Consider the following 24,727-nt stretch of genomic DNA (forward strand, 5'->3'; position numbering starts at 1 on the left):
GGTGAGGTAATAGTTTTTTTGCAGGGGGGATCAAATTCTGTTGGGGAGAGAGAGAGAGAGAGAGAGAGAGAGAAGCTTTTGAGCCACAAAGAGCTCTTCTTCAGGTCTGGGAAAGGAACTCACAGCATCACAGGAAAATGCAAGGTGAAACAGATTGGTTACCCCACTACATGTGGGTGAACACTTTCACAAAGCGATCACTCTGTATCTGACCTTTCAGTCCTCATCCTCAAAGGAAATCTGCACAACACTTTCAAAAGACAAACCTTGGGGCTTGGCTACACTTGTGAGTTAGTGCACAATAAAGGAGCCCCATGTGCACTAGCTCACTCCCTGTCCACACTGGTAAGGCACGTAGAGTGCTCTGACTCCGCGGCTACAGCGCTGCTGGTACTCCACCTCAGCGAGAGGAATAACGTTTGCTGTGCCTTGGCTACAGTGCACAGGCACCAGTGTAAACAAGGTGTTGCATTACTGTGCTCTGATTGGACTCCGGAAATGTCCCATAATCCCCTTAAGTCAAGTGGCTACTTTTGTCATTGTTTTAATCTCCTGTAGGAATGTGGAAATGCCCTTTCAAAGCTCCATTTCTGACAGCTGGCATGCAAGCCGTTACTGTTGAATGCTGTGAGAGAGAGAGGTGTGGGGAAGGGGGAGATCTGTTGCTGTCTGAACTTACAAGACAGCATGCTGACATGCTCTCTCCCCCCAGATACACACAACACACTCCCTGTCACACACACCCCATTTGAAAAGCATGTTGAAACCGCTTGCATGCTGGGGTAGCTACCACAATTCACTGCTCTCGGCGGCCGTTGCAAGAGCTGCTAATGCGGCCACGCCAGTGCTCTGGCAGATGTCAGTGTGGACAGACTACAACACTTTCCGTACTGCGCCCTACAAAGGCTGGTTTAACTCAAAGCACTCTACATCTGCAAATGTAGCCATGTCCCAAAAGTTTAAATTCATTACTCTGCTAGACACCAATAATCAAAGATTGAACAAAGAAAATGGATTTATGGCTTTTACAACAATCTTTAATCCACTGACCCCCCCTTTTTTATCCTATGACTGCAGATGTGTTAACAAGCCACTTCTCCTTGAATAGTCTTTTACAAAATGTGCTAACTATATACGCTAAACAATCTGTTCCACTTATTTTGCTGTGATGCTGCAACTGTATTTCCCAGACCTGAAGAAGAGCTCTGTGTAACTCAAAAGCTTCTCTCTTTCACCAACAGAGGTTGATCCAATATAAGATGTTACCTTACTCACTAACAACAGTAGTAGCCAAACTTGTTCTTGCTCACCTCTGTGCACAACATAACAAATTGGCTTTGCATCCCATTTCAAGCACTAGACAATAGCCTTCTGGAACAGTTTTGCTATAGAGTACAGGAACAAGCTTCCATACATGTAGGGTTTTTTTCCCTTTCTGTTTTTGATATTTCTGATGCTCCAAGTAAATTTTCATACTCATACCACTAAATAAGGTTACTGGATTAGTCTGTAAGGAAAACCCTTTGGATTTTCACTTGCCAACAGGAAGGAGATGTAGAGCACTTCAATGGCCTGATTTTCAAAAGTGCTGAGCACTCAAAAGGTCTCATCAAATTGACTGACTTTAGTGGGAGACCTGGGGGCTCAGCACTTTGAAAATCAGATCATAGCGGTCTAATATATGCCCGATGACACCACTGGCTTCACTGGACCTACACTGGGATGAATTTAGCTCTACAAGTCAAGCTGAGACCAGCTGTACTTTGAGTTTCAAGATGGAATGAATCCAAAGCTCAAAGGGAAACACAGTTAAAACCACAAAGTTTGCCCAGGTTTTATGTCAAGCCTGTAAGTTGCACATGGTTTTGACATAAACCTATAAATCAGCTCAGGTTTACTCAAAACAGGGCCCAGGTTTGTGACCTCTCGTGAACCTTGGCTGAGTTTTGAACATAAATCCAGGTGAGACTAAGGTTACATTATGAGCATTTTGCAAAGCTCTGTGTAGAAAAAACAGAATATAAAAAGTACATTGTATAATATTTTTTTTACTATAGCTCTTTCAAATACCATTTAAAGTATCTCATTGTATGAAGATATCAAATAAAAGATATGAAAATGCATTTTTGAACAATAATTGCACATTTCCATTGTCATTGACCAAAGGCAAAGCTAATTTCTAAGTCATGGTCTCCAATAACAATAGCAACAAGAAAAACAAATGCTGAATGCATAAGCAAAATCCCAATGACTGGAAGATTAAGGCTCTCTCTGAACTTCATACAAAACTTTTTGCTATTTGGATTGCAGCAGAAACATGCTCAGTGCATAATCTTGTTGTAAAGGAAAATGTTTCATTTTAACAGCCATTCCCTTTTTATCAAGAGTTTGTTTTAGAGTGCATGTGAATTTAAAGTTTATAGAGAATGTTCTGTTTTTAAAATGAGGGGGAAAAAATCAATACCTTTAATACAATCATCCAGTTCTCTCTCCTCACTCAAAATACCTTTTTAAAAATGCTTCTTTTCACAAGATCGTGTATATAAAAGAGAACTTGTTGGTCATAAGAGTTAAAGGATAAGGAAAATATCAGCTTCTGTAGCAACCACAAAGCTCAGCAAATATCAGCACATGCAGAACTTGAAAGTAATTCATTGTATAATATTTTTATTACTATAGCTCTTCCAAATACCATTTAAAATGGTAGGAAATGAAACATTTACAGCAATTATTACAAACTTTCTACTGCAATATCATGCCTTCTTGGGTTTTGATCTTGGTTGCTGTTAGAAATTGAGAAGGTCCTGGCTTGACCCATTCTTGGATGGGTATCCTCCTAGGAAAAATCTAGAGGTGTTGTAGAAAGCAGAGTGGGTGATTCACTAAAAATACTCTTCCCTCTAAATTAATCTCAATCCGATACTCCAGCACCTGGGTCACTGGCCTTCAACATTCAAACAGCTCCAACATTGAAAATAATGAGTGAAATCCTGCCTGCACTGAAGTCAATGTCCAAACTCCTATTGATTTCAGTGGGATCAGGATTCACCATGAATTTCTCACATGTGATTATTAAAGATCCTATGGCAGGGTTTCCTCAAACAGGGGTCGCCACTTGTGTAGGGAAAGCCCCTGGCGGGCCGGTCCAGTTTGTTTACCTGCCCCATCCACAGGTCCAGCCGATTGCCTGTGGGGGAACCAGTGGGAGGCGCGATCGGCCAGACATGTAGATGGGGCAGGTAAACAAACCAGCCCGGCCCACCAGGGTCTTTCCCTACACAGGTGGTGACCCCTGCTTGAGAAACCCTGTCCTATGGCATTTATTGCAAGGGTAGGGGTGATGATAATCTCAGTGTCCTGGTGCATTTTTTCTAATAGAAATGTTGGGCTATTCAGTGGAATTTGTCACATACAATACATCATTCCTTACAGGAGATATTAATCTTGGGTTTATACAGGCTTAAGACCCATGCCAGGCTGTTGGTAGCAAATATTCCAGAAGGAGGAAACTGGAGTAGTGAATAGTGGCTACAACTTTCCCACAACTGTGGGATTTCACAGGCAGACAGTGCAGCCCAAAGATCATATGGCACTTGCTCATATAGGGCAAAGGGAGTTGGAGGAGGCACTTATTCAATGCATCCCTGCTGCAGCCTCCACCAACAATGCCCCTCTGGAGCAGAAGGCAGATGATGATACTATCACTGGCCCTTCCTTTAGAAGGAAACTTTTTAGACCCTAGCTATTCTGACAGTTGAATGCATAATTGGACTATTTCTCTGCCATTAATAAAATACAATCCTAAATGCAAAGCATATGTAGAGTCAAGATACAGAGATTCAGAGAAGAGCAGTAGGGATAAGACAAACTGAAGAATAATAGAAGTCGCCCAAGGCAGCAAGGGAAGCAACAGGGGAAGATAAACTTGACCTAAATGTTGAGATGGAACAGAAAAAAAAAAAGTGTAATAAAAAAGCCTTGTGATGTTGTCAGTAACCTAGTCCCAGATTTGGACCTTAGCATCCAAAATATGGAGGTTAGCATGAAAACCTCCTGGTAAAGCTGCCACCACCCAAAAAATTAGAGTGTTTTGGGGCACTCTGGTCCCCCCAAACCTTCCCTGGGGACCCCAAGACCCAAATCCCTTGAGTCTCACAACAAAGGGAAATAAACCTTTTCCCTTCCCCCCTCCAGGTGTTCCTGGAGAGATACACAGAAGCAAACTCCGTGAATCTAAACAGAGGGACTCCACCCTCCCCGTTTCCAGCCTTGGAAAACAGAAGTACAGAGAGTTAATCTCTCTTCCCCCCTCACCCAGAGGGAATGCAAAGTCAGGCTAGTAAATCTAACACACACAGATTTCCCCCTGACTTCTTCCTCCCACCAATTCCCTGGTGAGTACAGACTCAGTTCCCTGGAGTTCCCCACTACAGAAAAACTCCAAGAGGTCTTAAAAAGAAAGCTTTATATAAAAAGAAAGAAAAGTACATAAAAATGGTCTCTCTGTATTAAGGTGACACATACAGGGTCAATTGCTTAAAAGAATATTGAATAAACAGCCTTTTTCAAAAAGAATACAATTTAAAGCACTTCAGCAACTATAGACATGTAAATACAAAATAAAAAACAATAACCCCTACTGTTTTTATGATTTCTGTACTCACAACTTGGAAACAGAAGATTAGAAAGCAGGAAATAGAAAAATTCACTCCTCATAGCCGAGAAAGTACAGGCAGAAGAACCAAGAACAAAGGACTCCCACACAAACTTCCCTCCACCCAGAGTTGAAAAAATCCTGTTTCCTGATTGGTCCTCTGGTCAGGTGCTTCAGGTTACTTTTTTTTTCAGGTGAAAGAGACATTAACCCTTAGCTATCTGTTTATGACAGATGTACATAGTGTAATAACCAAAACTTCTACTCTAAGAGACTTTACAATATTGCATCTGATAAATCAAGCTGTTCCTCATGTCCCTGAGCCGCAGCTTTGGCACATCTACCATAACATTCAGTGCATCGGAGAGTGAGTCCCACAATTGTGTTAGTTTATTATTTTTACTACAATACTTCTAAATAGGTCCTAATCTTACTTTTATTAAAATTTTGCTTCTTAGATCAGGAGAGGTAAAAAGTAGTAATATCTGTAATTACTTCTAATATGTACTAGGAGCACGGAGCTTCTTAGGCTATAAGCTAGCATAGACTCTTGCTGTTTTATTATCTGTGTTCAATTACACATTTATTATTGTTTATAATTGTTCTGCTGAAGATGGTGACCATGAATTAAAGCAGGTAGAGATTGCGTGAAGTTCTCAACCTCCCTGTGCCAATGCACCTCAGTTCCAACCCGTCATCTTCCATTGTTTCAGTCCTAGGCCCCATATAGACTTGAAATGTACCTCATTCTTGCCTGCATTCTAGGCTTGAGGTCTCTACACACTGCTCTGCCAATTGTGACAAAATGGCCAGTGTTGGTATGGTAGGTCCCACGCTTTTCTTGACAAGGGGCTAAGATGCCACCACTTGCCCCTACTCTTGGGGTGCTGAGGGCTCTACTAGTGGCCCAGGAAGGTGGTAGAGGAGGGAAGCAGGGGAGGGGTCTGGGTTTGCTCTTCACTCTGAGCCTCAGCACCTCTCAACCTCTGTGGGTTTCTTCCCCTCTTCCCCCTTGGGTAGGGCTACCCTCAGTCCCTGACACCAGGGAGGGAGTCTCTCTGCCCTGCTGGAGCAAGGTCTCCCTTCCTCCCGTTCACTGGTCTTTCAATTATCAGCAACACACCTCCAAACTCCAGTCCTCTCTCCTTCCTGGCACACCCTGTCTGCCTGAAGCAGGGGGGTTTATTAGGTTCCTGGCAGGGCCTTAATTGACTACAGGTGCTCCAATTAACTGTAGCAACCCTCCCTAGTCTGCAGGAAACCATGCCTTAATTAGCCTAGGGCTAATGATATCTTCCTTCGACCACTCTCTCACTTCTCCATGGCCCTCCTGTATCACACAATATATGTCAGTTCTGACCTTTAGCAGCCACTATTATTCCTGTACAGGCCTTTCTGGAGCAGAAAACTGCCCATCATTCTTAACTGTGTTGTGTTCTCTTTAATGCAGCTAAATATTGCCACTAGGAATCAAAATGAAACCCTTAAAATCATTTTCATTATGGGGCCTAAAGCAGGATTTGAATACTAGTCTCCAGCAGTAAATGGCTAGGGCATAACCCATTTACAACTTTAACGTTCATTTATACTGTTGATTTTTATTATTATTTTCTTCCTTCCCTTTCCTCCATTACCCAGACTCCTAGGTATTCAGCATGCTGATGTCTTGGCAATACATTTGCATTCAGAGGTACTGTATCTGGATGATAGCTCTGAAGTATTCAGCAGTACCTCTGTTTGTCAGACTGGAATGAAACTGCTTTTTGGAGCAAACATTATACTGATATGAAATGGACTGTGCGTACACTAGGGGTACGGCAACAGTCTGAATTACAAAAACCTTGGGAAAAGGCCATGATGCTCACTAGTTCCCCACTGATTTTTTCCTAGTAGGAATTATGATCAAGAACTCACTTCAAGCCAAGTTCAATTTTACTAAGAACAAATAAAACCTTCTCTTAGTTCAGTTACTGTACATCAATCAGGGAGATAACATTCCAAGAACTGTAATTTGTTCAGAATAATTTCTAAGTCACTGTGGTTCTGAATAGCAGCTGGGTAAGATTTACTGATACACCTACAAACAAACTTCAGTGCTTGGTATACTGCTTTAAAATTAGCCCTCTGTCACTTACAGATGGAGAAGTTTAATGTTCTTTACTTCTGGTTAGTGGTACGAAAAGGACAAACATTATCGGCTTTTCTTTGCATATCCAGAATTCCTATTCATTGTATGACAGAGGAGGACATTAAATACTGAATAATGTGAAATGGAACTTCTAATTTAGACAGGCAGATAAGATTGCTAAATAAAAAGAAACAGTTCCAGCCTAAGCAAGGAGTTCAAAGGATCTTTATTTCCTTCTTTGATACTATGCATGAACAGAAAAACACCATTGGAGAAAAGATTTATACTAAACTTCAGAGCCTAGTATAAATCCTATCTAAAACAGCGGTCATGTACTGTTTTGATACTTCCCTGAAAAAAAGTTGCAGTGGCCATCTGGCATTACAGATGCTGCTTTCCTCCATTTCGATTTGTCTTGGAGGGAACATGCAAGGACAGAAAAATTGATTAGTTGGTTTGGGGAACATGTAAGAAGAAAGCAAAAAAACATAGCAAGGGGATTGCAGTTTCTTTGAGTCATCCCAGGAGATACCATACAATCAATTTAGTTTTGACATTTCACCATCAAACCTTTGCAGAGGTCTGAAACAGCAAATTCTCATTGTCAACAAAGATCGGAACTGACATAAAATATAGGTATATAGCATGTGGTTATGGTAACCAAACTCCATAATGACTAGGCTTCATTGATCTCAGCACAAGATTTTTTTTTAATGAGAGGAGTGGGAAGAAAGAAGGAGGGGTGGAATCCACAATTCCATCACTGTACTTAAATTACAAAAGACAGGTTACACATTACATTCCTGCCATGGAACTTTCACCTGTGGATCAAGAGAAGTTCTTCTGATTTGTGGACAGAATAAATTTTTTTCTGATAATCATTTAACCCTGAACTGTATTGTTAGTCAGCAAATGCTCATCTCACATCCATGGGACCCTAACTGATAGTCACTAGGATGCACAAACAAAACTCAATTCATTGCTTGTATTTCAGGGGAAAACTTACTGCCAGATGAAGATGTGCCAAGGCTATTTAGTACCTCAGTGGGAGGGGACAGCCTGACTAAGACAAAGAGACTAGTTTTTAACATTGAGCTTGGGAGCTGAGAGACAAACAGGACAGCTCAGGGAGTCTCTGATTAACTCCCACACCCAACAAAGGGAGTCTTGGACCTCCTGCGGGATCTAGTGCATGGCTCAGGCAGTTCCAGCCCTGCAGAGACCAACTTCCAGAGTGGCAGAGATCCAATTCACCACTGGCTACCAAAGCCAGCCAAGACCCCCACAGGACTTCAGACCAGGGGGTCAGTAGAGGACTCTGTCTCCACCCACAGGTGAAGATACTGTGAGGGGACCAGTATTTTTTGTTTTAGCAGGCCAACATTCACAGAACTGCAGCATGTGTCTCTGGGTTCTCTCAGCCTGGGAAGGTGCCAGGCAGGTAGCTGGGGGTTGGGATGAGTTGGGAGTGTTGACAAGTAGGGAACTGGTTGATGTGGGAGTGTTTTAGTACTTATTAGTTAACCCTAACTCTGTCTTTCCCCAGATCCTATTTTCCTGCTCTGAGTAAAGTTTTCCTTTGTTATATTGCTATTTTTGGGTGTGTAATTTCTTTGCTGGGGTTTGTGTTACGTACTTTATTGTTTCTTGTGTACTGGGTTTTATACTCCTTGCCAGCATCCCGAGATAGCGTCGGCTCAGTAAGAAATCATCTTGGGTGGAGGCAATAGGTGTCAAAGGAGAACCAAGGACCAAGCCCATGCAAAGTTAGTGGAGAAGCCATTCCAGATAAGCCTCCTCATTGGGGTTGGCTAAGCCATACCTTGGGGGAGGGGCTACATTTCTGTTAGTGTGAATGAAACAACTGATTGACAGCTCTGTGGATAAAGAGAATTCCAGAACACATACTGATGCAGAGAGCAGTAAGACAAGCTTTCCATATCACCTGCAACACAACTCAGTCTATGGAGGGAGGTCTGGGGACAATTCACTAGGCAGCTTGTGGACTTTTTGTGGCACTTCAGTAGTGCAAGAGGGCTGCAATAGCACCACAGATGCTCCTCAGAGAGTACCAGAGCTTAGGGGAACTCTCCACTGGGACATCTGTTCAGAAGTCAGAACCTGCACCTCCCTGGTGCCTTGTCTCCACACAGGAGACATATTAAGTGTGGCTCTGCTATATGAGCTTAGAGTTAGGCTTGGCAGCATTCCATTATTATTTATATTTTTATATAATGTTGATGGATAATATCAATGTTTATATTTTTTCTATTTTGATCTATTTAAATTTTCACATCTGCATGAAATTATTGTAAGCATATTTCTATTTTTATCATTTACATTTTCACAGAGGAAATGATGGGGGTGGAAAGTCAAACAATTATTTAATGACAGTCTGATAAGTTCTCGAGCAGCATTTTTCTTTTTCTCCATTCAGCTTCCTTCGAGCCCTGTAGGCACCTAAATTAGCTCAGCACCATTAGGCACCTATGTTTCTGCTTGTGAGCATGTGCCCCACAGCTCCATGCCAGATGTTTGGACCCTCTAAGCGCAGAGCAATGCACAAACTGAGAAAAAATGGGCTCTCTTCCACCCTAACTCACCTCAGTGCCTGATCTTGTAAGCTTGCTTAGACCTCCTCTTCTGGGTCAGGCCGGAGACAAGCTGACACAAAATGTCCAGAGCTGTGGAGGAGGAAGAGAGACTGAGGGAGCCCATATCAGACTATCATACAGCCCTAGTGATTACAGCACTCACATGAGACATGGCATATTCCAGTTCAAATCCCTTCTCCCACTCAGGTGGATGGGAGACTTGAACCAGGGGTCTCCCACATTTCAGGTAAGTACTCTAATCACTGGGCTAACAGTTATGAAGGAGGGCTTCCTCCTCATCCTCTTTCTTCTCTGTTCCTCCCCTGGCCAGCTTCTTGCTAAAATGTGAAGGTATCTAATGCCAAGAGAGGGTTTGCAGCTGAGAATCCCAAACAGATTTTTGATGATGTTTTATTATATTTTTTTAAGTAGGTTAAAAGTGTAAAAAAGCAAAGAAATAAAATGAAAAATAAGTCTATTCTGAATGCTTTGAAATAAAAACAACTGCCCTTTTGTGAAAATGGTACTCAGACTTCAACCAGCTCTATACATTACCTTTACACATAAAGCCCTAAGGATCACACAGACCAGCTGTACCCCTCTTCTAGTAGAAGTATTCTAGGCCAAAAATGCCTCTTTAACTATGTTCATAAGATATACAAGCACACTCATTTGTACACACAGGTAATGATGCACAGTACAAAACAGTGGACATAAGCATTCATTCACATTCTAAATTGCTGTTCAGTTTGGCAGGGTTTGTATTCCTTATTAATCATGATTCACAAACACATGGTTATATTTGCACAAATGTTTGTGAATGGATGTTTCTCATACAAATACCTATGTTCACATAGACAAAAGAGTATATGCGCACCGTACTCATTGTTCATGAGTACTCTTCCTGAAACACTCTTTGCTGTTTGCTATTAGTTATTCACCTGTTTGAAAAATTTGAATTATTCAGTCATGGACCAGAAACAATATCATGTGGCTCAGATGACCATAGACTCATAGACTTTAAGGTCAGAAGGGACCATTATGATCATCTAGTCTGACCTCCTGCACAAAGTAGGCCACAGAATCCTACCCATCCACTTCTATAACAAACCCCTAACCTATGTCTGAGTTATTGTAGTCTTCAAATTGTGGTTTGAAGACCTCAAGCTGCAGAGAATCCTCCAGCAAGTGACCCAGGCCCCACGCTGCAGAGGAAGGCGGAAAACCTCCAGGGCCTCTGCCAATCTGCCCTGGAGGAAAATTCCCTCCCGACCTCAAATATGGCAATCAGCTAAACCCTGAGCATGTGGGCAAGACTCACCAGCCAGCACCCAGGAAAGAATTCTCTGCAGTAACTCAGATCCTATCCCATCCAACATCCCATCACAGACCACTGGGCATACTTATCTGCTGATAATCAAAGATCAATTGCCAAAATTAGGCTATCCCATCATACCATCCCTTCCATAAACTTATCAAGCTTAGTCTTAAAGCCAGATATGTCTTTTGCCCCCACTACTCCCCTTGAAAGGCTGTTCCAGAATTTCACTCCTCTAATGGTTAGAAACCTTCATCTAATTTCGAGTCTAAACTTCCTAGTGTCCAGTTTATACCCATTTGTTCTTGTGTCCACATTGGTACTAAGCTTAAATAATTCCTCTCCCTCCCTAATATTAACCCCTCTGATATATTTATAAAGAGCAAGCATATCCCCCCTCAACCTTCTTTTGGTTAGGCTAAACAAGCCAAGCTCTTTGAGTCTCCTTTCATAGGACAGGTTTTCCATTCCTCGGATCATCCTAGTAGCCCGTCTCTGAACCTGTTCCAGTTTGAATTCATCCTTCTTCAACATGGGAGACCAGAACTGCACACAGTATTCAAGATGAGGTCTCACCAGTGCCTTATATAATGGTACTAACATCTCCTTATCTTTGCTGGAAATACCTCGCCTGATGCATCCTAAAACTCCATTAGCTTTTTTAATGGCCATATCACATTGGCGGCTCATAGTCATCCTGTGATCAACCAATACTCCAAGGTCCTTCTCCTCCTCTGTTACTTCCAACTGATGTGTCCCCAATTTATAACTAAAATTCTTATTATTAATCCCTAAATGCATGACCTTGCACTTTTCACTATTAAATTTCATCCTATTACTATTACTCCAGTTTGCAAGGTCATCCAGATCTTCCTGTATGATATTCCAGTCCTTCTCTGTGTTAGCAATACCTCCCAGCTTTGTGTCATCCACAAACTTTATTAGCACATTTCCACTTTTTGTGCCAAGGTCAGTAATAAAAAGGTTAAATAAGATTGGTTCCAAAACTGATTCCTGAGGAACTCCACTAGTAACCTCCTTCCAGCCTGACAGTTCACCCTTCAGTACGACCCGTTGTTGTCTCCCCTTTAACCAGTTCCTTACACACCTTTCAATTTTCACACACCACAAATAATAAAGAATTTGCAAAGAGAAACATTCACGTTGACCTCTCCATCAGTATCTAGCTTGGGCCAGAGAAGCTATGATCCAACCAGGGGATCAAATTTAGTAATGAATCCTGGTCACACATCACCTGAGGAGAGTTGTGCATACACTTAGAGGAAGAACACCTGATAGATTTTTGTGAATTCTCATGACCAAATTTATCGACTGAAATCAAAATTGGGTTACAAACACTTAACGGATGACTGAGAAATCCTGACAACCACCCTGGCTGGCAAGAAACTTTTTGCATTACTATACCGTAGTAGCAGATGTTTGCAATAGTACTTGTTCCACCACCCTCCTTAATGAGGAGGAATGGTCCTGAGGGAGAAGCAAAAAGCCATCTGATTTTAAGGATTGAAAAGTGTTTGTCTGAACAAATTAATAGAAGATAGAGCAGACACTGAGAGCTCTAAATAGGACAACCTGTAGGGACAACTTAGTTTGACTATACCTTTCACTAAGTGTAAAAAATAGAGCTGCCAAAACAACATAATAATATGAATTAATGTATCTAGTGATGTTGTGGCAGTTTCATCCTAAATCAATAGTAACTTAATATCAAGTCAACATAAATCTGGCTGTTTTACTTAAATGTGTTTCATAGCCACCTTCTTGTAATGAAGGATGCTTCTATGTTACGTTTCACAGGGCACAAAGGGATGTATTTGCATTGCACTTTCCTCATTCCACCTCACCTCCTACACAGTCATCTGATTGATGACTTCTACCAGTTCCAGGTGATACCCAGTCCAGAAACATGCTTGAACACTGAAGGGAAAATCATACCTTAAAATAACAGTAACATTCTGTTACAGTTTTTTCCAGGAAGGAAAAAAATGAAAAAATAATTAAAAAAAATTAAGTCCCCCCTAAAAAAACCTAAAAGCATTCTGCACCCACTAAATGAGTCCAATATCATATTTTCTAATGAGAAATTACAACAAAGTTGTTTGAACAAAGTGCTGCTGTCTGCATTATATACCACAGTACCTGCTTGTAATATCTGTATGCTAGTTAGAACTATATCCTGGTTGCTGGGAGGAGGTCCTTTAGCAGTGGTCGGACTTCGCCCACCCAATTTCTGGTTACCAATAGAACTATATCCTGGTGTAATTTAAACCAATGGTCTTGGTTTCACATTTCATTATTTCTTCCCTTGTTAGCAATGTTCTTACCAATACTTCCCATTAGTTTATGAGGGCCGATTAGGAAGCAGATTTATAATGGCATTTTGTCCTCTACTTTGATTTCTCATTATCTTGTAAAGTCTTTCAGTTATGCGGATGTTTTAAAATATGTTTTTTAAAGACTATCTATCTTTCTTAATTTAAACTGTACTGCAGCAGCAAAAGTACATAATACAAGTATAACATTAAAAATAGACAAAATAATTTTAACAGACTCCAAAATCTATTTCCCCTTCCTAGACAATACTTGTTGGATGATGCCCCCCAAACTCTATAAAAGGTGAAGGCAGACAGATCCTCATAGAATCAATACTTCGAGCAGTCCAGTGTGGGACTTCCCCATTTTCTCCAAAGTCAAAGCATCTTACTGGAGCTCGTCATAATTTTTTTCAACAAGCCATTTTTTCACTAAAAATTGTCAATTTGTTCAAACTGAACTTTTTTGGAGGAATCAGTTTGATTAGTTTCTTGACTCAAAAAATCTTTGAAAATAAGTTTTGAAATTTTCATTTTTTTTCCAGTTGAAAATGTCCTTTCATTTCAAATTTAAAATAAATTATGTTACATTAAAAAAAAAAAGGTTGAACTAACAGTTGAACTCAAAATGAAATGTCTTCATTGACCTGACCCAAAATTTTATATTTTGGATTCTTGATTTGTGAAAACTATTGAGATTTCTACTTTCCTTCCCCTCCCCGATTTGAGATGAGAAAAAGTTCCAAAATTTGAAAATTTTCCCATGCACTTCTAAACTTTATAAACAAGTTTCTCCAAGAATAAAGATCCATCAAGGACACAAATTCATTCTTCTACTAGCAAAATAGTTTCCTTCCTCTAGTAATGGAAAATACAATGCCTAGCTCCTGATAAAGCAATTCCAATATATTTGATTTTCTCTCTCTCTTCTCCAAGCTGGGAAATATAATTAATAATGGAAACATACAGGTGAAAAAAAAACCTTCTACATACACAAAGTCTTTACAGTGTTCAGGACATGGCAATACAGAAAGTTTTGAATAACTCATCAACTGCGCACAATATGCACATTAAGGTTCCAATCTGGCAAAGCACTTTAGCATGTATTTAATTTTGAGGATGTGAGCAGTCTCTTTGAAGTCATGTTCAGCAGGGCAGAACAGAGAAGAGAATTTTCCTTGAAGTCTGCACCACTGACTAGAACTGAAGCACTCCAGGCAAATATGATACACGTCCCAACAACAATAAGCAGGTAAGCCCCACAGCTGCATGGAGTACTTTAGCTCTTGAGGGTTTTTTTAACTTTTGTCCAGTTTAAGGGCAACACATCACTCAAAGTCCATATTCCGGTCAACTTGATCTAATCTCAGCACTTTAGACTCCTGGATGCTGATATGTAAAAAAAATAAAAAGAATCTTTTGGCTCAAGGTGCTCATCAGCCATCTGGAACTGCTTCCCCAGTCTCATTTATTATGTAAATAAGATGTAGTATTTGTTGTTTAATCTACTGATATTAATACATTAATGTGGATGTTACAGCTTAAGCCCTTGAGAAGAAATTGGCTTCACATCACTCAGTGGTTTGAGATCACACCCCATTACTTTTAAAGGCTCTGTGGCATTTAAGGTCACTTAATCATTAATAGAGCAGATTTTGGTGATGCAGTAAGATGGTGACGTTCTCCCTCTCAGACAAATTATGCTATTTCATGCAATTGCATATTACATTTGTTCTGTGCAACTAACTTTTTATTTTACCCTCATACCTTTTTACAGTTTGGAGAGTAGAACATCTGGTAAATTCTTTTTCTCAACCGAAACTCTAACCCGCAGAAAGCAATTGAAGATATGTATTTTAAAACTTCCTTGCTGTTAAAATAAAATAAAATAAAATAGAGAGATTTAGACTCTACTTGAAAAACATACATTCTGTGTCCTATTATTATATTTTTGCCATATTGGCTGTGAGCAAGTATATAGATGGCTCCGTTCTGCTATCCCCCACTCCTGCAAATAATCCTTATACATGAGTGAACTCACTGAAGTCAATAGGAATACATGGGTGACATACCAGTGAATAAGGATTATGGGCTTGCTTCTGTAAAGTGATCCTTGAAAGTGTTAAGCAGCCAGCATTCCCACAAAGATCAGTCAGGAGCTGTAGGGTGCTGAGAACATTGCAGGACTGAGCCATACTGGAATACGGACTTCACGATCCAACTCTGCAGCAGTGCATGCAATCCAAATCAAGTTCTATTCATGTTTTCTATTCAGGCCCACTAGATCAAAGTATTTTAACATTCCCGTTTTGTATTCTTAAATATCTATAAAGCAAAACAATAAAGAAAATAAATAAAGAAAATAAAGCCTTGCATTTTGACAGACAATTTAAATACAATTTTTCTGCATTAATAAATAAAAATAAATAACTGCTAGCCAATTTAGGGACTGTAAGTGAGCTTTAAGTGTTCACTTATGCAATGGAATAGCTTAAATTAAAGTATAACCAAACTGCTTTTTGTCAGTTATATGCCTAGTTAATAATGATCTAGGTATACTATACACCCACCTGTATATGCTGAGGTAGATATAAATACTGTGCACAAGGCAAACATGGAACTTTACATCTTCAAAGTACAGCTATCAGGATCTGGTCCTGAAAACCTCTTCTCATTTATCCATAGGCAGCACAGAATTCTTTTTTGTTTGTTTGTTTTTATCATTTCAATGGATACTATATTTATTTTAAACATTTTTTTTCAAATTTTTATCCATTTAAACTTTTACAATTGTGAAAATGATGGGTTTTAAGCTTTTTGTATCAAATTTTTACAGTTGCAGAAAATTACGAGGGTGTCAGACAATAAGGTAGTAGATGCTGAGATTCAAGAAATTAAAGCTTTACAGCTGTCAACACACCAACTGTCAACATCACATGTCAAAATATACAAAGTAAATATTCTTAAATCAAACTCTAGTTCCGTGTTTCTCAAACTGGAGTCATCGCTTGTGTAGGGAGAGCCCCTGGCAGGCCGGGCTGGTTTGTTTACCTGCCCTGTACGAAGGTCCAGCCACTCATGGCTCCCACTGGCTGTGGTTTGCCACTGCAGGCCAATGGGGGCTGCTGGAAGCAGTGGCCAGTAAGACCCTCAGCCGCGCTGCTTCCAACAGCTCCCATTGGCCTGGAGCAGCGAACCATGGCCAGTGGGAACCGCGATCGGCCAGACCTGTGGACGGGGCAGGTAAACAAACTGGCCCGGCCCACCAGGGACTCTTGCTACACAAGCGGTGACCCCAGTCTAAGAAATACTGTTCTAGTTCTCAAGCAGGATTTTTCTTACTTTTCCTATTTGTAAATTTCAACTATCGTCAATGGAAATGTTGTTTCACCTGTTTGTGGGCTTATGATGAAATGGACTTTTACTGACATTTACCAGCAAAAATCTAATCCTTCTAAGCCTATTTATTCATGACATGAACAGGGTTATTCGTGTGATAAAGGTTGTCGAAACTGGGATAGAGCAACCACTTACCTGAAAATAAAAGACATTGTAAAACAGATTATTCTGATTAAAGTTTGTTAACATCAAATAAAGAACATAGGGCAGGACCAATTTAGTAACAGCGCATGGAATGGTTTGGAATTGTGATTGGACAAACAGGGTCAGTGGGAACCTGACTGAGCCCATCATATTTTAAACATAAGTAACTTATATAACATGTGCACTTAGGTATTATGACATTTATAAAAAAAAATCTCCCTCTTTCCTTCCATTCCTTCATTTTTGGCTATATGATATATTTTCCATTTTGAAACAAACCAAAATGTCTTACTGTAAGGTGGAATGGACTTGTTTCCAAAAAAAAAAAATTTTTTTTCCCCTTGAGAACATATATTCATTTAAATAAATAGTAAAATACATAATTTGTAGCTGTGACTTTTATTGTTAAGACAGATACCTAGAAGCAGATTCTGAGATCAGTGGTCTCTTTTGACATCCTGTAGGAATAATTTATTGCTGTCAGTATCATACAATATCAGGGTTGGAAGGGACCTCAGGAGGTCATTTAGTCCAACCCCCTGCTCAAAGCAGGACCACTCCCCAGTTTTTGTCTCCAGATCCCTAAATGGCACCCTCAAGGATTAAATTTACAAGCCTGGGTTTAGCAGGTCAATGTGCAAACAACTGAGCTATCCCTCCCACCTGTAAAATATGAACAAAAATAAAGGAAAATTAGTGGATCTCAGGGTAGTTGTTTTAACATGGACTGGGGTTGAGTTCATCTATCTTCTCTTGATTGTGCTATTATTCACATCTGTCTTTTTTACATTAGTATTTATTGTGGCAGCAAAGGTACCTTAAGTGAGCAGCATTAATTGCTTTCTGGCAAAAACGGCTTTTATATTGTCACAGCACTGGCTTTTTGTTCTTTTGTTGACTATCTGCTTTTTGGTTTATTGTTGCTCACTGTGTTTGTTTGATTCCTTCTGAGCTCAATCACATATTTGGTATTTAGGTCATGGCCATACTAATAAATTCATTTATATTCTTTACTCAGCATATGATATTCAGAGTTTATCTAAATGGCAGTATATGATATCCACACTGGCTATCATCAGTACTATCTAGTTACAATAAAAGGAAACATACAGTTTTCCTCCCACAAGGGTTTCAAACATTTGGCCAAATTCCACTCTTCCAGTGGTTTCAATGGGCTTTGCATCAGTCCCTGAATTACAACTGTGGAAGTACGTTGACTTCAAATAGACCAGCACATATGTACTTTAGAGCAGAACTGGGTTCAGAAGGTTGAAAGTGGAAAAAACACTACTGTACTTTATTTGTGCTGTTTCTTATGTTGTTGTTTTTTATTTATTTTATTTGTGCTAAATGTCAGGTCTTAAAAAGCCCCAGCACCCATCAACAATTTAATTAGAATTATAAAGAAATTGTGTTATTGTGCCTTTGACTTCAGTTATCACAAACGTTTACCACAGTATATATTAAAGAATAATAAAAAGTGCAGACCAGTTTAAATAGATACTTCATAGTTGCTGGATGAGGCTCTCTTACATACTTAGGTGTAAACAGAAAGAGAATTTAGTAAAGTATCATGTCACAATGGGAAATAAACTGAATATCACAGCAGCTTGGTTTCAAAATAGGCTAATTCAGTGAAAAATAAACCAGTCGCTTTGAATGCCAACAGTAAGTGAAGCCTGCACACTAAGGTCAGGTGAATCTCAAAAAGTTCAAGGTTCCACAAACCTCACATACTGGGTTTGTTCACAAACAGAAAACAAATGTTCATTAAGGGTTAAGGCTATAAATTGAAAAAAAAAATGGCCTTTACGTAACTTGAAGTTTTAAAGGGAAAGGACACAGTAAAGATTGTGCAATATGAATTTTGAATTACAAGATTATGAGAGTAATTTTCTTCAAGGAATGAGGGGAAGGTGTGTGTGTATAAACATGTGCACGCATTTACCACGATTTAGCATGGAATTCTAGCAGCAGGGGGCAAATACTGACCCCCTATTTCAAAGCCGGGAAGGGGATATTGCACTGGAACAAGTGCTGTTCTACTGTAAAAGTAGGAGGCAGATTTGGAGGAGCTGCCAGGGCATTTGCCTTGGACTGAAGAAACCTCTATAAAAGTGAAGTGAATCCATTTTGGAGGAGTGAGGTAAGAAAGATGCAACTGTTTTTACACCTGTCAAGCTACCTAGGCTATTCATATTGCCCTTAATGAGGTAAATGTAGGGCATGCAAATGTGCACTTTTTAGTGTATTCAAATAGGTCTATATCCATTAAAAGCTTGGCCCTCACTGTAGCTTTTTAATGAGATTAATTTATAATTAATATATTTTCACCTCTCTTCAGTTATTCTGTTGTCTGTGAAGAGCCATGCACAGATCTTCCTCAGAAATCAGTCTGAAGTCCTATTCAAAAGAGGGAAGTAACATTGCTTTGTTTCCCTCTGATCTTCTTCCAGTACACAAACTTTAAAGAGTTAAATTTGAAAGAATTGTGGTGCTGAGCAGCTGCACTGAGAAAATGGCTTTGATTCTGTCTCCCGTGGCAAAGACTTTTCAAAATCAGTTGCCTCCAAATCACTTAGGAGCTGGAATTTCTCACTTATAACAAATGTTGTTTTTTTTTTAAAAAGGCACTAAGGCTAAGAATTAATATGATGGCTTCATTAGCCACCACTTACAAATGACATTGAAGTGGAATCCAAAATAAGGCATCTTTGTAAATATCAACTTGTTTGTTTGCTCCTCCCCTCACTGGCACCGGCTGAAAGTGAGAATAAAACAGATGCAAGAGAAAGCACCATGCTCCCTACCGCAATAGTTCTGAAATATATCAATATTTCTTCTCTCACTATGGCAGAAAAGAGAGTCGAGTGCATGGCTCTGTGCAGAAATCTCTGGCCGACACGCTGATGCCTCAATACTTGTTGCTACATTTTGTAAAAACAAAGCCATACATACGGCATAAGGGTGATGACAAATATCTGTGTTCTATACCTCTAATCAACAGGAGCATGCATCCTAGCAATTTGATTTTTCAGTGTCTGACTCATTGCCGCAGATGAACAACATGACAGCAAATACTTTCAGAACCACCATTAGAAAGAGGGCTGCGGACAACACCCCTGCTTAGAAAACACTTCCTTCTCCCTCTCCCTCTTTGCAAACAGCACTAAATTGAAGATTATTAGCAGCATAAAAACCAGACAGGGAATTTCAAGCTGCTGACATTGTGGCATTGAATACATAGAGCTCAGCAGCAAGACGCCAGCAGCAATCTGAAACAACCTTCAGTAGACCCCCATCTAATAACTGCGGATTCAGAGCATCACTGGATGTGCAACCTCCCAAGGTTATTGAATAACAATCCTATTTCTGTTAATAGTAGATGTTCCTACTTGTCTTATAATTAGTCACTGTGGAGTTTTTATAAAGGTCATTGGGGTGAAATAGAATGCTGTGATTTCTATTAAGAAAAAAAGAAAAAAGCAGAGGAAATGATCCTTCCACAATTCATTAGCGCTAGTCACAGTTACCTCCAGTGTTTTTTGTGTACATTGCAGGCCTTTTATGTTCTTCATCCTATGAGTGATTGTTGTGCTGGGAGAGGCAGGGACCTGAACATCTGCAGCTCCCCTAAAGCCAGTGTATGCTGCTGCTTGAGCAACAATGGCCACTTAACTTAAACAGGGTCTAGTTTCCCCCCCCAGTAAAAAACACTCGCATTTCCTGCTGTGGGTCAGTGAGCCTCTGCATGAGTCTGTGAATTGCAAATGGTTGGAAAGAGCATAGGTCTATTTTAATCAACGGTGATTTTCTTTCTTTAAAAGTAGTAAGACTTTACACTGGCTGAATCATCAAAAGCATGTTCCATGCACTTCTGTGGTATAACATCGATATCATCTATTTCACATTTTCTTTCTCTGAACAGGGGAAAAAACCCAGCGCCATCATCATAGACATTTTTTTATTTTTCCAGCTGATGAGCTGTGAGTCTGTCAATACACTGTGGTGTATGAATGTGTGCCTGTTTTAACACCCACAAGTAAATCTGCATCAGTAACACAGAAAGGCTCATTTTTATTATTGATATTCCATGGACAAGTATAGAGATGATTGACCTGACTATTTTGTGAAGCTGGTTGCATAACTAGCATGGAGAGTCTACCTTGATGTTGTGGTACCTGAAAAAGTCTAGGCTGCAATTTGTTGCCTAACTGGATGGGAATTAAGAGCTGCAAGCAGCAGAGCTCTCCCATAATCCTAGAGGAGGCACACCTTCTTTTTGGTTTAGATCCATCTATACCCATGGATCATGAGTGCTATTGTACTTGTGCCCAACCACTGAAACATCCTCTGCATTCTCATGGTGCCCAGGGGCTATGGAAAGTCTGTCTGGTTCTTCACTTGCTTCTTGCCCTTTCACTGCCATGAAGGGAGTCATTGGATTTGGCCTATGATGCCATCAGAAGAAGTGTTACACTCATAAGTTCCCACTTAAGGAGACTTCTAAGACTGGCAGATAGGTCCATGTTTTCAGTGAAAATGGCAACAGCTAACCCTGCATCAAATTTGTGAATATCTGTGAAAGTGTGGGATTTCACACACTCACAGAAGATGGTAGTTTAATTCACATGGCACTAACAGTCATAGAATATCAGGGTTGGAAGAGACCTCAGAAGATCATCTAGTCCAACCCCCTGCTCAAAGCAGGTCAAATCCCCAGACAGTTTTTTTTTTAAACCCCCATTCCCTAAATGGCCCCCCTCAAGGATTGAACTTACAATCCTGGGTTTAGCAGGCTAATGCTCAAACCACTGAGCTATCCCTCCCCCCTCAATGAATGTACTTTATTAAATATGGCTAACCAGAAAGGACAGCAAGATTACATATTAGTGCATATAAATGTACTATCCATTGTCAACAAAATCCTTTGTCCTACACTCAAAGAAAATAATTTATTTGTACATATGGAAAAATCCCTTTCTTGGTTACAACTATTCCTACTAAACAAATAGATTTATTTTTCTTGAATGAGAAGACGCTGAAGACCACTGTTAACCAAAATACCTTTGACATTTCTGTCCTGATTTCCTCCCTTTCTTTTTCTCTTTTTACTTTTGACCTAGATTGTCACTTTAAACATTGCTACTTTGCATTCCTTTCAGTTTCAGCATGCTCAGCTATTATTCCTTCTATCGTGTTATCAGATGTTCTGTAGGTTGACAGTTATTACTGTGTGCTGATGGAAGATGAAGTCAAAATAATTACATGTGGCTATTCCATGCCTGGTATGCATATCACCATCCTAATCATGGTATTGTGCACTATTTTTCCCAGCCTCACTGTCTTGTTTTTGTAATCTGACCTGAATTGGTGTGTGTGACATTCCAGTTTTTATCTATTCCAGTTCAGAAATCATTTAAAAATAACTAGTCTCAGTGATATGTAATTCTTTAAACAAATATTCTTCTCTAGGCAAATGACCTGTGCCATGTGAATCTGAAAGAATGTGAAAAAATATTAAGAAACAAGTTTTTTGATTTATTGTTTCATAAAGGGACACTGGGAAGATAAATCACATTTAAAAAGGAAAAAAAGGCAATTACTAGTATGTACCAGATTTTTAAAAACTATATTTTAAAGAGCTAATTTCACGCTCACCCTTTCTAGTTTTTAATAGTGTCGCAGCCCTAAGGTCTTTATTCCAACATGGAGTCTGTATGGCCAATTGTCGGTCATCTAGAGGTCACACTGGTACTGTGTGCAACACCGTGGTGCGGTGTGCAACATTAGAATGCCGTGTGCATTTTCCTGCTCTTTTTTCCTGGTCACCTAGGGGTCAGGCTAGTGCCGTGTGCAGTTTCCCGCTCTTCTGCCTGGTAACCCAGGGATCAGGTTAGTGCTGTGTGCATAACACCGGCGTGCCATGGGCAAAGGGATTCAATCTGACCAATCGTAGTTCAGTTCAAAAGGTCAGATTAGGGTTGTGTGCAAAATAATGCTAGTGTGCTGAGTGCAGCTTCTAGTGTGCCGTGTGCAGACTCTATCTACGTAGGGGGCAACAGATCGGAACCTGGAGGGTGTAGGAGCTAGGGACCAATCAAATTTTGACAAGTGTAAAAGAGCCTTTGAATAAAACCATGCCTCGTGCCAGGATCTGCAGGAGTATCCACGTACTGACTGAAGGACCTGATCAATCCTTCAGCCAGGGGTCTCCTTCGGATATAGCCGGCTCGGGACGTGTCGTTTATTGCTTTTTCAATGTTATCTTCTACAGATTCAGTATGCTTCTGGTGTCTGTACTGCTGGTCAGCTGCGCCTGGAATATAGTACTTGCTTTCTAATTTTTCTGTCTGTGCTTTGCTTAGTCTTTTCCCTTTTCCCCTCTCTTATTTGGTACAGAACTGTATGTATTGTTGTTATCTGATGTAAAGTTGTGTATATATGGTATATAAAAACTGAGTTGTTGTAGTAACTGCTATTGAAGTTAATTGGTGTATTTGACAGTAGTATTTGGTTAGTGTGCACATAGTTTATTTAATTTGGTATATTCGTTTGCTTGATTTTTAAAGAACAGTTAATTTTAAGTCATTTGGTTTCTTGTTAATGGATGTGAATAGTATGCTTCAAGTTGTGTGAAGGTTTTGTTCCAACAGTACTGCTAGTTGGTAAAAGTGCTCCTCCCCAGCCCAAGTTGTGATTTTCTCCCTGTTAATAAAAGGCCACGTGGTGTTTTGAATTTTCAGTCTGTCTGGTCTTAATTTTCCTCTCTCAATTAAAAAAATTCACCGAACCTGCATTAGAGACAGACAAATAGCTCTTCATATCTCACTTATTTTGGAAAATATTAGATTTTCTAGTCTTTCACTGTCTGTTTAAGTTTGTTTTCACTACATTTCCCATGACCAGAATAATTTTATTGGTTAATAGTTTCTGATACTGCGGGGCAGAATTTTAATTTAAAAATGGGTACTGACAATGCCAAACATTCAAAAAAATCAGGAGACAGGTTCCTCCGAAATCACAAGATTGGCTAAAAAATGAAGTTTTAAAAAAATAGTTTAAAAATGGCTCCTGGTTTTGGAGCTTTTAAGGTTCATATTTTCTGCAACCATGAGGGCTAGAAACTTCCTTGTTCTGAAATACAAACAGAGATAGTAACATCAAAACATGACTCTAGGAGCTGGGGCTTTAAGAAAAACAAAAACAAACCTACACCAAATATTGTGAGGCTTAGGATAAAACTACAGGAGTTGGCAACACTGAAAAATTAATGAAATGTCACTGAAAACTTAAAAATTCTATTTATTAGGTTTAGGAAAAAAATAGATTGCAAAATCAACAAAGGATGTTGACTTCTTCAGTATTTGTGTAATCAAGTTTTGATCCAACTTCCACTAAAATTAATAGAAAGACTCCTGTTGACTTCTGGTGAAGTTGGATGGAACCCTAAATGTGTCCAGAAATTTAAATCTACAAAGATGAATATGTCCGATATTAGTATATCCCCTAATGCCTTCTAACCAAACACACACGGACACTCACTACACATACACAGAACAACATAAATGCCACCTTTTATTTTTTGTGATCATATCAGATCTCAAATCTAATTAGGCTTGGGCTTAGAAAGTAGTTGGATGGGAGCCTGCCATACGGTAAGTGATACAATTACTTCTCAGACATGACTAAACCAATACCTCAATGCTGTGCTACAGATTGCTGTCATTAAAAATCCCATTCCACTTTTTGCCAAGCCAACATTCTGGCCAAGTTCAGTCTGAGTAAATGCATTCTGTCTACCAAAATGCACCCTGCAATTTTCTATGCTAAACTGCCGATTAGTGTCATTGTGCATTGGTAAGCAGGAGATATGTTTTGACCTAGAGGTGATTGCATTTTAGTGATGGGTGACATGATCCCTATGCAGATATTTTTATTTTTATTTTTTTTACTTGTAAAGTGGTTTGGGATTAAAGGTGCTGAATGAATATACAATTATAATTAATGCATATCTGCATTTAAATAATGTAACAGTCCGACAAATATACAAAAGCAAGAAAATGTAGACTGAAGGCTTGTCTAGTTACAAAACTCTTATATAAAATACATGGTCAACTCCCTTTGACATACCACAAGAGATACTTAGTAATCAGA

This window comes from Gopherus evgoodei, chromosome 4 (assembly GCF_007399415.2).
Source record: "Gopherus evgoodei ecotype Sinaloan lineage chromosome 4, rGopEvg1_v1.p, whole genome shotgun sequence".
NCBI lineage: Eukaryota > Metazoa > Chordata > Testudines > Testudinidae > Gopherus > Gopherus evgoodei.